Source organism: Eleginops maclovinus, chromosome 1 (assembly GCF_036324505.1).
Source record: "Eleginops maclovinus isolate JMC-PN-2008 ecotype Puerto Natales chromosome 1, JC_Emac_rtc_rv5, whole genome shotgun sequence".
In the NCBI taxonomy this organism is placed as follows: domain Eukaryota; kingdom Metazoa; phylum Chordata; class Actinopteri; order Perciformes; family Eleginopidae; genus Eleginops; species Eleginops maclovinus.
In genome coordinates, this window is record NC_086349.1 from 9724239 (window position 1) to 9738556 (window position 14318).

The window sequence follows — 14318 nt, forward strand, 5'->3', positions numbered from 1 at the left end:
GAGTAATGCACAAAATATTGAAAAGCCCGTAAAAAAAAACCAACAGTATAGTATTCATTACTCATTTTAAACAGCACAAATGTATAATAATACAAATGTGGTAGGATACTAAACAGTATCTTATTAATAAACATAATTCCCCGAGTTGCACTGTTGTTATGTACGCAGGTTTTGTAACCCTGAACAGTTAGGATGCTCGTGCACTTCCGGAACTTTCGTAATGGCTTTTTTGTGCAGAGCGCGTGCAGGGAGCAACAGCACCGACCCTCCTCTTTTAGCAAGAAACTGATGAATGAGTAGAACCGACTGAGCCTGCCCTGCATCTCATTTACGACTTCACAAATACGAGCGTTGGGACTCCGCGCAGACACGGAAGGTGAGCCTCGCACCGGTTTTTAATGTCCGCTTGTATGTTTTTCTTTCAGTTTTTTAGTTTTCTCTCTCATTTTGCGGGGCGTCAATTTAGCCGCAGACAATAGAAGAGCACGCTGCACTCGTGTTCCTCCGCTTCTTCCTGACTGCATTGCTGGTACATTCTGCTTCCGTGTTGTGAAAGATGTGAGCACGCTGCTTTCTTTTTCGGCTGTTTTTTTTCTTCTTTTCTAACCCTGCTGGGGTCTATATAAACGCAGCGGGGCACACGGAGAGCATACCGGGTTCACAGACACATCTGCGGGCTTAGACTGCCCGGCTAACAGCAACGACAGCCTAATTGTGGCCGTGTTACCTAACAGTCTGCTAGGGCTAGGGCTATGAGGGCAAACTAAAAAAAGGGATCTGGCTTATGTAAAGAGTTATGTAAACTTGAGGCTTTAAATATCAAATACATTCCAATCATCACTTAAATTATTTGGGATCTTTTGGTTGAGCCCCTGAAGTCTTATCTTAGTTCTTAGTTATGGAGGTCTTTTAAAGCCCATGGGGTTGCAGTTCATAGGTTAAAAATCAGACAGTGAGCCTAAAGGGTGGTTCCCTGCTAAATATAGCACTGCTCATTAGTAGAATTGGTTATATTTGCAAAGGTTAGGGTTAGGGTTTAGCCAAGTAATAGTAGGACGTAAGATGGTCAATGACTTAAAGCGCTGTTAGTTAAATCTGTTTCCTGTGTACACTGACTGAAAGGAGGGAAATGTCACCACCACAACTTTAGACAGGTGATCAAACAATCAACAGAGAGGTGTGTGTGTGTGTGTGTGTGTGTGTGTGTGTGTGTGTGTGTGTGTGTGTGTGTGTGTGTGTGTGTGTGTGTGTGTGTGTGTGTGTGTGTGTGTGTGTGTGTGTGTGTGTGTGTGTGTGTGTGTGTGTGTGTGTGTGTGTGCGCTGACTTACCACTTTCTGGATGAACTAGCTTTCAATGAGCCTTAAATACTGCACAATACACTTACTCAGACATATAACACATGTCTTCTATTTGTAATTCATTTTGGTCAATGGATGTTACTTTGGGGGCTACTTGTATAGATTTGTACGATTATGTCTCCTTTCTTTTCAAATGAAAGGTGTAGAGAATCAGTCTACTTTTCAATTTCAATCAAACATACATAATGATGGAGGAAAATGCTGTTAACTTGATCTTTTGTCAGTGTAAACTAGTGCTGGAAACAGTTTGCCTGCTAGCCTAAACGTCCCACTACTTCACCTTAACTGTAGCAATGTAGTTGGGTACACTTTCTCTCTGTATGGCTGTTGAATATACATTCAAAAAGGCAGCTTCTGACAGAAAGTATGCTTGGTTTTAAAAGATATACAACAAAAACATTTAGTTAGTTGTTGAGTTCTTTAATCCCCTTAAAGTACATTGGTGTGTTTTTACTTGAATCACTGGCTTTGATTTGGCAAAGATGTATCACACTTTGCAGCTTTCACTGTTGTCTTCCCAGAACCCTGCAGGGCCGCTGCAACTCTTACTACTTTTAAATCCAGGCTGAAAACATTTCTTTTTGCCGCTGCTTTTAATTGAACTGTTCTGATCTAACATCGCACTGTGACTTTTATTCTGCACTGTAACTGTACATGTATTTTATACCTGTTGTGTTTATTTCATTATCTTTGCTTTTAAAGGACTGTTTTTAAATGCATTTTTATAAAGTGTTTATACTGCACTATTTGTTAACGCTCTTAATGTCTTTCATGTTTGTAAAGCACTTTGAATTGCCTTGTGTTGAAAGGTGCTATATAAATAAACTTGCCTTGCCTTCTGGGTGAGTTTTGTAACACTGACATTTTGGTTCCAAGTCACATAGTGTATCAGGGTGATCGACCCGTGGCAGGAAGATTATGTTCTAATGGCCTGTTTCTTCGGCTTTTCTGTCTGCCTCCGCTGTCAGACTTTCTTTTAGTCTGACTTTGGATCAGGTATCCAGTGGAACACTTCAGCCAGATGCAACCTTAGCTAATGAAACCGTCTCGCTTTCTGTCTCCTCTGTTCAAAACTTTTTTTCAGACTGAACCTAGTGAAAAAGAGATTGCATAAAGTGTGTTTACTGTCGTCATTGGGAAGGGTTTGTTTGTTTGTGTGTTTTCTTTAGTGAAGGTTAGTCTGTAACCTGAAGTTCCAGTATTTATTTTTTATGGACTCATGGTGGTGAGAAGATCACAGTACAGGTTTGCTTGTATCAGACCATCTGGAATGGATGCTTTGCACTCTTGGCATTCTAAAGCTAGCATTTAGATAAGAATGTCAAAGAAAATGATAATGTTCTCGACTTGTTGCAGGCTTGAACAGCGGTCAAGGTGTTTGGTTTTGGTCCTGTTTAGACACATATTTTCAGTTTCATTTTAAAAGGATGATCTACTGTGGCCCTCTCCATTTCATCCTGTCATCATTGCCTCAGCCTGTTCCTGCTACCGAGCTCAGAGGGGGGGCTGAGTGCAGGAACAGAGCGCACACAACATCACAGGAGTGACGGAGTGAAGCGGGCGGCTACGGGTGATCTCCTTGACGGTTATGTACGTTAATGGATGACCTGATTTAATGTGGTTGTCTATGAAAGTGGGGGGAAATCAGTGTGCAAAGCTTGACAGCATGGTTGGAAATGCCAATCAGACCTGCAGTGTGATAGACAAGGGTTACAACTACTAGTAAGTAAAGAGATGTTTCCCATTCAAGCAAATACATGATAGTTCTGAAGTAATTTACTTCAAATGGGAGAGGGAGAGAATAATTTGTCTTTGGTTGATCAGCACGATCATGTAGGGAAATGCTTATAACAGCCAACTTTTGTCCGTGTTTGAACAAGTGGTGGGAACACAGCACAACTCCCAATGGAACAAATACATTGGTATTTTCAATATTATTTATATTTCAAATAAGTTTTAGTTACAATCAATAAAAGAGACCGTGAATATGGATGGAACATAGGACATACAAAATATTTGGCAGTTGGTTATTTCATATATTTTTTTAAAAGTGGTTGGTTTTAACTCCCTTCTTATTCAGTCACAATGGGATTTTTTGTTGTGTGCATTTTTGCAAACAAAAATTTGAATTTGAAAAATGTTTCACTGAGCAGAATTGTAAAGAACCGATTAGCCCTGTGTTGGAAATGCAAAGTCTTGTTTGGAACTAGGAAAATAGAGATTTGAAACAAACCAGGGCAAATATTGAAGGATTTGCCTTGGGGTAAGCTGCATTTTAAAATTTGAAAGATGGATTATTTTACAAATTCCTGTACACAAGATTAACCAAGACCTTTCTAATGTTACATTGGAAGAAAATACAAAGAGTGCACAACGTGTTGTCTCTCAAGCAAAAAAATATATAAATGTGATTACCTTTTAAATAGAAACCAATGCGTACAACTGTCTGTAAGCTATTCTGTAGTGAGGACGGGAGGCAGTGTGGGTCTCCCTGACCTTAAACCATGAAACAGCAGGGGAGGGACGGCAGCCCTGTGTCGGCTGACCTCCTCTGCTTGTAAAACAGTTGGAGGGCGAGTGAAGCTGGGTGGAGCGGCCTGACTGACCTCCACTGCTAACATTTCAGAGAAGTTGAAACATCACAGCGGGGGAATGTAGATTAAAGTCGAGATTTAGTTAAAGTTTTTCCCTCCTTATGGCCTGAGAGTTTAATTCTCTGAGGCAGAAAGGGAGAGGGGGATGTAGGTCGCAGAGACTCTCAGACCTCCACTGCTCCTCATGTTTTAGTCATTCATGGAGGGAGTGGATGGACCACTGTGTCTGACCTACTAATACTTCCACGCGTTCACTTACTATAACTTTTAAATCTTTAATCAGGGAGGAATGTGTACTAGGGACAGTCTGCTATTTCTAGTCCACCTCTCTCATCCAAAGTGGTGAGAACTTTTGGAAAAGATGGATTTCCTGTCTCACTGGTTTTTGTCAAAGTCGTGAAACTATCCAACCCTGTCCTATAAATCATACGACAAAACTGTTCCCAATTATGTTTCATCATTTCAGATTATGATAAAAGTTTTATGTTGCCAGCTTCGATTATTAAAACAAAACTATGTGGTATGGTTTAGTCAAAGTTATTGGTTTGGCATAAAACAAGTATGCAAGGGTTTTTTTGTTTTGTTTTGGAAACGTCATTTCCAGACAAAATTACAGCCCGCCCACACTTGTCCACCGGCAGACCGATCGGACATCGATCCTCAATTTGTTCAGAGCTCCCTTAAAACAAAACTGTCTATGCCTTTTGACATTTTTGGAGTAATTACACCATTTTTGACGAACAGATTAATAATGTTTTCTGGCATCATTTTAAAATGTTACGGGGTAAAACTAGATTTTGGTATGAGGGCGCACAGTGAATGTAAGAGGGAGCAACGCCCTATTACACAGTTTTGACCAAACCCTGATTATCTAGTTTTCCGTCAAGTAATTCAAGCTGTAATGTAAGATACCTTGCTCATGTAGCCTTTATAAAAAATTGTCAAAGTGAACCATCCAGGACATCCTCCCTAACCTGATTTGTATGAAAAACACATTCACGATAACTAAAAAACAGACATAACCCAGGAGAAAATACATTTCCCACAAACTTAAATGAGCATACTATAAGAGATAAAGAATTAATAAAGCAATGAGCTGCTGTCTGCCTTAACGCGTGGAACATGCTCGGCGTTATACTTGTCTTTTTACATCCTTTCTTACACTGGAGTTAGATGGATATGTCTCTCATAGGCTTTCCTTCATGTCTGTGGTTTATGAAACGTTAATCAATGAAGGTAAAGTTGGGTAAAGCGATGTAAGCCAGCACAGCAGCAGGGAGGCTTAGTTACCAGAGGAACAGCCTTACAACAGGAAAGGTCACAGAACGAATCCATGTTCCTGACAAACCGTCTTAACTCTGACATTTGCTCTGTTTATTACGCCTCTGAAAATGAAAATGGAATCAGCTCTGTGACGAGGATTTAACAACAACAACAACAACATTATATTGTACAGGTGAACATTAACCTTGTGGAGGTTCTACGGTAGTGCATGGAATAATGTGGTGCAGGAACGAGTCCTAAAACCCAGAAGTGACTACAGCAGGGCCATGCGACCCTGCTGTAGTCGTCTGTAGTTTGTTTACAGCATAACGTTATCATTTTGCTTCTGGCGATTAGATTTATGATTTGAAAATTATAAAAGTAGGGTAGACATGTGGAGATTATCCGGCTGAACAAAACGTGCATTTATCAAACAGGTTCGTTTTCCACAGATCTTATTTTTTACAATATTCCAAAATCCTATGGAGAGGTCGCATTGCATTTTTATCGAGGGAACCTATGCGCAGCTTACTTCCGGGTCGGCCTGCAAAGATACGTCATCCCTCCAACCAAAAAAAAGCTTTCATTAGTAGTGCCTAGTGGTCCGATTCTTTATCGATTCCTCAATTTAAGATGTCCAAAAATGTCGAAGGCTTGCACAGGTTTTCAGCATCAACGCAGCTGTTTCTATATTTTATTTTTAGTTAAAGTGGTTGAAGCTGTTAGTTTTTATACACTAAATGAATGCTTATGGTTGCCTTTTTTGCTCTTAAACAAAGAATTGCAGCAAGTTGGAGTTATGCAAAGTCCATACTGCTGATACTCTCCTTTCAAGGCTTCATGCTGCACATAATCTCTAAACCTTTAATGCTTTAATGTCTCGAGATGTGCCTCTCGTCATTTTGTTCTCAGAGTGAGGAGGCCTTTATTGATGGCCTGTTGGGATTTGTTTGATTTTTTAGTGCTAGTTCTCCCTAAGAAGAGGGACTGCGTGTCTTTCTCTGGGTCTTCAGAACCTGTTGGCTCTTGTCTAAATATATTTTTGAAGGCTGATAAAGATGAAACATGGGAGGCTGTATATTTTATTACTCTAAATTCTTCCCCACAAGTAGAAATAGAAACCCACAAGTCTCCTGTATCATTGTATAATGTACTTTAGGTTCATATTTTGTCCATCACTTTTAATTATCTGACAATCATGTCTCAATCCTTCAGTTTGGTACTACTAATGGCTGTCAATACAACCCATGAGCCTTAGTTGCTATGGACACCATCCAGCCAGTTGTGCCAATTAAATTGCTTCAAATACTTTGTTGAAGTTTGAAGCAAAGTAATGATTTTTTCCTATTTTTGTGTTGCTAATTTTCCTGATTTCTCTTTAAAAAGGAATTTAATGTGCCCTAAGCCATGGTAAATGTCAACAGTAAAAAATCTTTAGAGTTTATATATTCTCATTAATACAACAAAAGCAGAAAATCCGAACATGTTAGCTGCTGAAACCAGAATTCTTTTGGCATTTACAATTACTTGATGATCGAAATATTTTTATTTTTATTTTTTGGGATCGACAATAAACCGATATATTTTGAACGCAGATCAAGGGTTCACCCATTGCAAGGTTCTGCATTAACTGCATTAAGTGGCATTAATTAATACTGTCACGCACGACTGCGTGGCCACACACAGCTCCAACACCATCATCAAGTTTGCTGACGACACGACCGTCACCGGCCTGATCACAGACGGCGAAGAGACGGCGTACAGAGAGGAGGTCAGAGCCCTGACATCTTGGTGCCAGGACAACAACCTCCATCTCAACGTCAGCAAAACAAAGGAGCTGATTGTGGACTACAGGAAGAGGCAGAGAGAGGCACACACACCCATCACCATTGATGGGACTCCTGTGGAGAGAGTCAGCAGCTTCAGGTTCCTCGGGGTAAACATCAGTGAGGACCTGACATGGACACATCACACCAGGGTCATATCCAAGACGGCTCGACAGCGGCTCTTCTTCCTCCGCAGGCTGCGGAAGTTCAACATGGACTCCAGGATACTCTGCAACTTCTATAGGTGCACCATCGAGAGTATCCTGACTGGCTGCATCACCGCCTGGTATGGCAGTTGCACCGCCCTCAACTGTAAGACTCTACAGAGGGTGGTGAAAACTGCTCAGCACATCACCAGGACGGAGCTGCCATCCATGGAGGACCATGGCCGGTAAGAAGGAAGAAGGCCGGTATGATATTAAAGGACCCCCATCACCCCAGCAACAATCTGTTCTGTCTGCTGCCGTCTGGCAGACGGTACCGCAGCATCCGGACCAAGACCACCAGACTCAGAGACAGTTTTATACCACAGGCTATAAGACTGCTGAACTCCTGAGCTCTGTGAATGTCTACTCACATCTGTTTATAGTACACATATATATTATACACATCTGCCATACATATCTGGTTATAGTACACATATCTATATATTATACATATCTGCCATATACATCTGTTATACATAATATATGCATCTGTCCATACCTCCTCATTCAACAGTGTAAAGTATTTAAATACTTTCAATGTATTCGACATACTATATGTATATATTTCACATCCCCAAATCTTTATTGTTGTTATTGTAAATATTCTTCTCTCTTTTTGCACTATTTTATTTATCTTATTTGCACCATGTATGTTGAGTTGTTGGAGGAGCATGGGATATAAGATTTTCATTGCCAACATATACGTTGTATATGCTGTGCATATGACCAATAAAACCTTGAAACTTTGAAACCTAAGTCGGAGATGGTCCTCCAGAGTACATAGAGGGCATTTGTGTGTAGATGTGTCATTGTGTTAGTCTTTAGGAGCATGTGTAACTATAGAGCGACTCTGTCCGTGTGAAGGTTACATAACTGTGTGAATGTGTGTGTTCTTTACAGCCGCTGTTAGTGTTAATTTTTTTATTTGTTGATCAGCCCTCCCCCACCCCCATAAGCCAGGCTCTCTTTTAATATGTGGGTATTTCTCTATTAGTGTGCGGGCCTGTGTAGAAGCACCTGTTCTTGTTGACATTAGTCATTTGTTGACCAGAATCCATGGCTACACCTCGTGCTCGTCTGTCATCGTGTTTATCTTCATCTCTGTGTCCCATTACAGCACTGTGTTTGTATGGATGCTAATCTTGTTTGATCCATTTGTCAGTGAGTAAAGTCTGCTCAGTCACAGTTATCCCAGTTTAAATATCAACATGTGTTTTTTTATAGTTGTTCCGAGACAGGCCTGTATCTGTTTGTGTTGTTGCTGCTCGATATGGAAACTTCCATGAATTTTTCCACGTTGAAAATGATGTAATAGCAATTGTGAACTCATTCATTTGTTTGGAGCTGTAACAAATCCGAGCCACTGTCTGTCCCCAGACGTTCTTCGGGTGCAGCAGCTGCACCACAGCTCTGCAGTTTCCATCTGTAATAATTACCGCAGGCAGCTTAAATGCTACAGCCCAGACACACAGCTGTGGCGTCTGCATGTGTTGCCACATTAAGGTATAAGCAAAAGCACGGCAAAAATATTTTTCTCTTCCCACTCTCATTCACTCGAGTAGCTCAGATAATCGCTGACTCGTAGTTCTTTAACTCTGCAAACTTTGTTTTGATCCCATTAATGATTAAACTCAGAGGTCAGAAGGGGTCAGCGCAGATACTCAAAACAACATTTCAGTGATAAGAGAGCTAATAGTTTTGAGTTGTCAAATGAAGTCAAGACTTTTTCCTATATCATATTTAAATATTATTAGTTAAATGTAATCTATGGTTGAAAAGGACAATGTGTAATTTTATTTTTACTATTCAAGCTCAATATTATATAACCAGACAAAAAAGCTGCATTTCCTACAATTTGAAATTCTTTGTGAAGTCTGTTTAGTATTTGTTAATACTTAAGTAATACTTAACTTAAATTACATCTTTAATTGAAGTCTCTCTGTTTGTACACTAATTGAAGAATCATTGCAAAACTATGTACAAATCTGTAAAGAGTCTCTAGCGAGGGAATTTGAATGATTAAAATGATTCTTTTGGCTGATGATCATTTAAGCTCAGGTGTAAAACAACACCTTTTACTTATCTGCAGTTTCTCACAACTTTTGATCAATCAATATCTTTTTGTATTCTACTCCACATTGTTTTCCCTGTTGGATCACATTCCCTTAAAGATGTTTGGCGTGTCTGCTACACCTGAGGGAAGAGATAGATGCTGGCAGAGAAGGGTGGGAAAATCAGAAGAAGAACCAGAGCTTAATCAGGCTCTAGCCGGAACCGTCCCTGGAACTGGTCTGGGCGAAAAAACTTCCTTCAGACAAGTCGTTCAGGGGGGGCGGGGAAAAAAAACTTGTTTGTCACTTCCTATACTGAGAGTGGAGGTGTCCTGAGAGTGGCGCCTGCACCGGAACTGTCCCAAGAGAAATGATGCCTAGTGACCAGAATAAAACATATAATTGATCTGTGTAGCTTTTATCCTTACATGTCACAACGAGACAAACTTCTTTTTTTCATTAATTGTATCTCTGCTTTTTAATTAATTCTTCAGTGTCTTCTCTTTATTCTGATGTCTCGAACACATATTTTTTTCAGCTGTTGTGTTTTGACTGCTGCCAGAATAAGCCCATCCTACTATGGATTCTATAGGTTAAGCAGAGGGATCCTTGTCCTCCCGTGTCCCTATGTGAACCCTAAACAAACCCAATGAACCCTCTACACTCTCACTGATTGGCTGGACTACACTGATCCCTCCCACATCCCCCTAGACACCTCACAGCATAAAGCACTGCATAAACTCAGGAGAAAATGATAAATGTGTGAGCTCCTGCTTTTTTAGATGCTGATTCTCTTTATTTGGAGCTATGCTGACATCAGAAACACAATTAACATAGTTCAATTTTTAATTGTCAATACAAATTTAGAATAACTTAATAGATGTCTTCACTGTCTGGCTTCTAAAAAACCCACAACAAGAGATGTGAATATTCATAGGTGAGGTTTTGTTTTTGTTTCTTCCTCTTTTCTATTGTTTAACTGTGCTCAGAGGCAAGGTGGGCGGGGATTAGAAATGACACCCAGGTGAGATTGACCCAAGGGTTTAAAAATATCCTCTGAAGAGAGACAGTTCACTGATCCAGGTCACTACTTTGTGTGAGACCTCTAGGCCAACGTTTTAAATGCAGGCTAATCCTGAATAAACCTGTGTACGAGTTGTAGGTATTTACAGGTTCAAAGACAGAATTCGGAATAAGGCTTGTGTGTGCGGCAGGGTGGGAATTTCACGGCGGCCATGACGGCCATGGCCTTCATTGCCCCTCGGTCTGGCCGTGATGCCCCGAAAATAATTGTACGTCCTACGGCCACCATGGGCATTGTGCTCTGTTACTGTTAAAATCTCGAAGTTGCTTTAAAAATGTCAGAGCGGTGGTCTGGGCGCTGAACTGCATTAGTGCTTGTAGCTTGGATTGGTTGCACGCACCTCCCGTGTCATACTTCGCATCATTCAATCATCATTGCAGCGTCTCGCTATAAGAATACAAGGAGGCCTCGTGTCTCTTTTTGTACGTGAGTTTATTCACTTCTGAGACAGGTTACTGTCGTCCGTAACCACGCCAAAACAACAAAGAAGAACATTAATTATCACACACACACATATACTGTTAGCTCTCCCATAGCATTCCCCCATCTCTCTCTCTCTAGGAACCTCCCTTCCCCTCACCCAGTGGCGTTTTTATATGTACAAAACTGGTGGGGCACGAACAACTTAGATATAAAAAGGCTTTTTGTACCTTAATACATGGAGTAAAGAGCGCTATCACAAAGCAAAACTTAACAATAACAACAACCGTGATGCCTCAGCATGAACAACATCAGACTGTAGGAAAACACAGACACTAGTCACCGTGGTTACAATAGCAATCGATCCATCGATACATAAACTATACTTCCGCTCACCAAAGCTCCAGGAGATGGTCAACTTCTTTCATGTTCTGTTTGTATTATTTACTGCTGGTGATGTAGTCTAAGCCCTCTCGTCTCCTCTTCATAACTACACTTTTCACACACACACCTACAGCCAATCAGCTCTGACTTATGAGATGATGTTTCAGGGGGGCTGCGAGCGCTTTGCTCCACTTTGTTTTTTGCCGCACACATTGAATGAAAAACTACTATCAGAAAGTTAAGTTGTTTATTTGTAAGCTCCAAATCCTAATTTTTCCCTAAATGGCCTTTGTGCCCTTGCATGTGACCTTTGTGCCCTAAAAAAATGTGTGACACAAAAGGCCAAATGGCTTTGCCCCTAAAATGACGAAATGCCAAGCCTGGTGTGCTGTCAGGCCCAAATTGGAATCAGAAGGCTGCAGCTGCAACACTGAGTTGAGATGAACTCTGAAACGTCTTGTTTCGATGTATCTACAGTAAAAAGGACTTGAACCACATAATATAGCGCCAAAAGAGAAGCATTAGAAAATAAAATCCTAAAAACTGCTTAAACATTGTAGTATTAACAAGTAGTATAAAGATTGTTATTATGAATTTTGGACACTTTATTTGAACCTACTCCCATACTATGCCATTCCGATATTTAATATTTTATTATAGGCAATAATTGAAAGAAATGCTGCTTATAAACGCTATTGGTAAAATAAATCATCTTTCATCCTGGCATTTAGGTCATTTGTTGATGTCAGCAAAGAGAGAGGGGGGGGGGGGGGGTTTGAAAAGATCTCCACCAAGTTCTAATCAGAAATACATTCCTTTCTTTCAAAGCACCACTGTGTGTATTTGACCAGTATATGTGTTTGTGATGTTGCCTCTGAATGAAAATAACCTGCCTTTGATTGGTAAACCTCCTCCTGCACCCCCCCCCCCCCCCCCCCCCCCCCCCCCCCCACCAGCCTTCAGTATTGTGTAATTCTGTTACACAAGCGAGGGAATGTGGTGCAGATTTTCTACTTCTCTAAGCCATTCCAATATAAAAGCAAGGTGTTATACAATATACTTTTTCAGAGCCACAAACCCAAGCGTTATAAATCTTGCAAAAAGCCTGCGCTTGGAGAACCGGCGCAGTGCATCATCTGGCTGTTTATCAGGGGAGAAGACTGAGCTGCTGTTAGTGGTTTTAAACAAAAAAAACATGTCTTGTATTGGCACGATCAACAGTGGTTTTTGATGTGAAGGTAAGGTATGGCATTAGGCATCAGATGTGATCGGTCCACTTGAATTAAATTGTGAACCTAAGCCAACGTTCAGTCTTTTTATTTCTTTTCCAAACAGCCCTGAACTTGAAGCAAATCTGATATTAATTTGACCTGAAATCAGCATCTTTTGGATTTGGAAAGATTGCGCCAAATCTGACTTTGACTCAATGTTTATTTTTTATTTTTTTGGCCATTCTTTGCCCATCCCCTTCTAACTCTCTCTTACTTTGTATCTCCTCCCCCAGTATAAACCCCACTGAGCTTGGGTTTATAATGGAGCCCTGGTACACAATGTTCTTTGCTGCTGACTTTGTAAGAAAAGTGAGGACATGTATGGAAACGAAGTGTGTGTGGGGGGGGGGGGGGGGGGGTGTGTGTGTGTGTGTGTGTGTGTGTGTGTGTGTGTGTGTGTGTGTGTGTGTGTGTGTGTGTGTGTGTGTGTGTGTGTGTGTGTGTGTGTGTGTGTGTGTGTGTGTGTGTGTGTGTGTGTGTGTGTGTGTGTGTGTGTGTGTGTGTGTTACAGAGTGGCATTATTAGCCAGATCTTATGTAAGGCAGCTTATGCAAGCAGCTGTCTTCTCACTGCCCCTCTTCCTCACTTATCACTCTTTATGTCCTCTCTCTCTCTCTCTCTCTCTCTCTTTAATTACATGGTGTATATGTAAGTGGGTGCATATGTGAGGTGTTTCGTACATTAAACCCTGAGTAGTTCATACTTAGCTGTAGGAGTGCACATGTGTTAGCTATTTAAATCCCGAACTTGGCCCGTGATGTGAAAAAGAGTCTTTATGTTCACCACATAGAATCACAACGTACCAGAAGATCAGTTGTGATAATGTGCTTAATAGAAGGAAAAATAACACACAGAAATTCCCCCGGGAACATTTTAATCTTAGAGGCTTGTGATGGTGACAATTGCAAGTGTGAGCTAAATATCTAAAAGGGAAATCTTGGGTTTTGTTGCTTTTTGCATCCAGAAATCCTTTCACAAAAAACCTATATTACAAACTACAGGAAAGGGAAAAACCCCCAAAAGCATTATAGGGCCTCTTTAAACTTTAAAATCACATGAATGACAATGACCTTAATTGCCTTGTTCATTTTGTAATCATTTTTTAGACCAAACTTTTATCACATTGAAGGCACATGACTGACTGATACTTCATAATAAGTCAAGACTTTTCCCTTGGGCTAGTAATTCTTTATGGTTGGATGCTGGAAAAAAAACAACATTGCAGCTGTTGCCTTTATGTACAATTAGACAATTTCTGATTTGAGTGTAGTTTCACAACCTGCAACATACTGGCCATGCAGGAACGATAAATATATAAGCTCCACTTCTGGTGTGCGGAGGAAACGAATATCAAAAGCATCACTTATCAGAACTGAATATACAGTTTTTGATTTTGTTTGTCTGATGTTTGACTACAAATCCCAGGATGTGCTGGGACCTGTCTTACTCCAGGATCAGGATGCAGTTAAAAAAAATCACACCATAGAAAGTTTTATCTTCTCTGATTACCTTCTCATAAAGTAGTATCCTAACAAACTAAAACTGCAAAACAACTCAAATACAGGTAAACATGTTTGGGTAATAACAGATGTATGTTCTATTAAAGGGGATGTATTACATATTTATTGAAAGTTCTGACAAATATCGAAATTCACATTCAGATCAGGCTTTCATTTAACCGTCAGGAGATAAACAGACAATGAATCTGTAGCAGTTTGTATTATCAATTTCATCATTTTGCTTATTTAACAGTATAGAAATAGCTGAAACTCTGGTTGAAGATACTGAAATGTAAAAATGTTCTGCATATTCAAATCATCTCTCCTCTTTTTATTAAGATGTTTGATAAAGCAAAAATGT

The 14318-nt window shown here is 40.3% G+C and overlaps 1 protein-coding gene across 2 annotated transcripts in view; it reads left to right on the forward strand.

Moving 5' to 3' along the window:
• Positions 1-206: 206 nt before the first annotated feature.
• Positions 207-14318, forward strand: part of LOC134862852 (helicase ARIP4-like) — a 71815-nt gene continuing 57703 nt past the window's right edge. Inside the window, exon 1 of one of the 2 annotated variants that reach the window (XM_063880953.1) lies at positions 207-376. The gene's annotated coding sequence lies outside the window, so the exon portion shown is untranslated. Of the gene's footprint in view, positions 377-514; positions 530-14318 lie in introns of those variants that run through there. The other variant, XM_063880960.1, reaches the window with a different exon arrangement.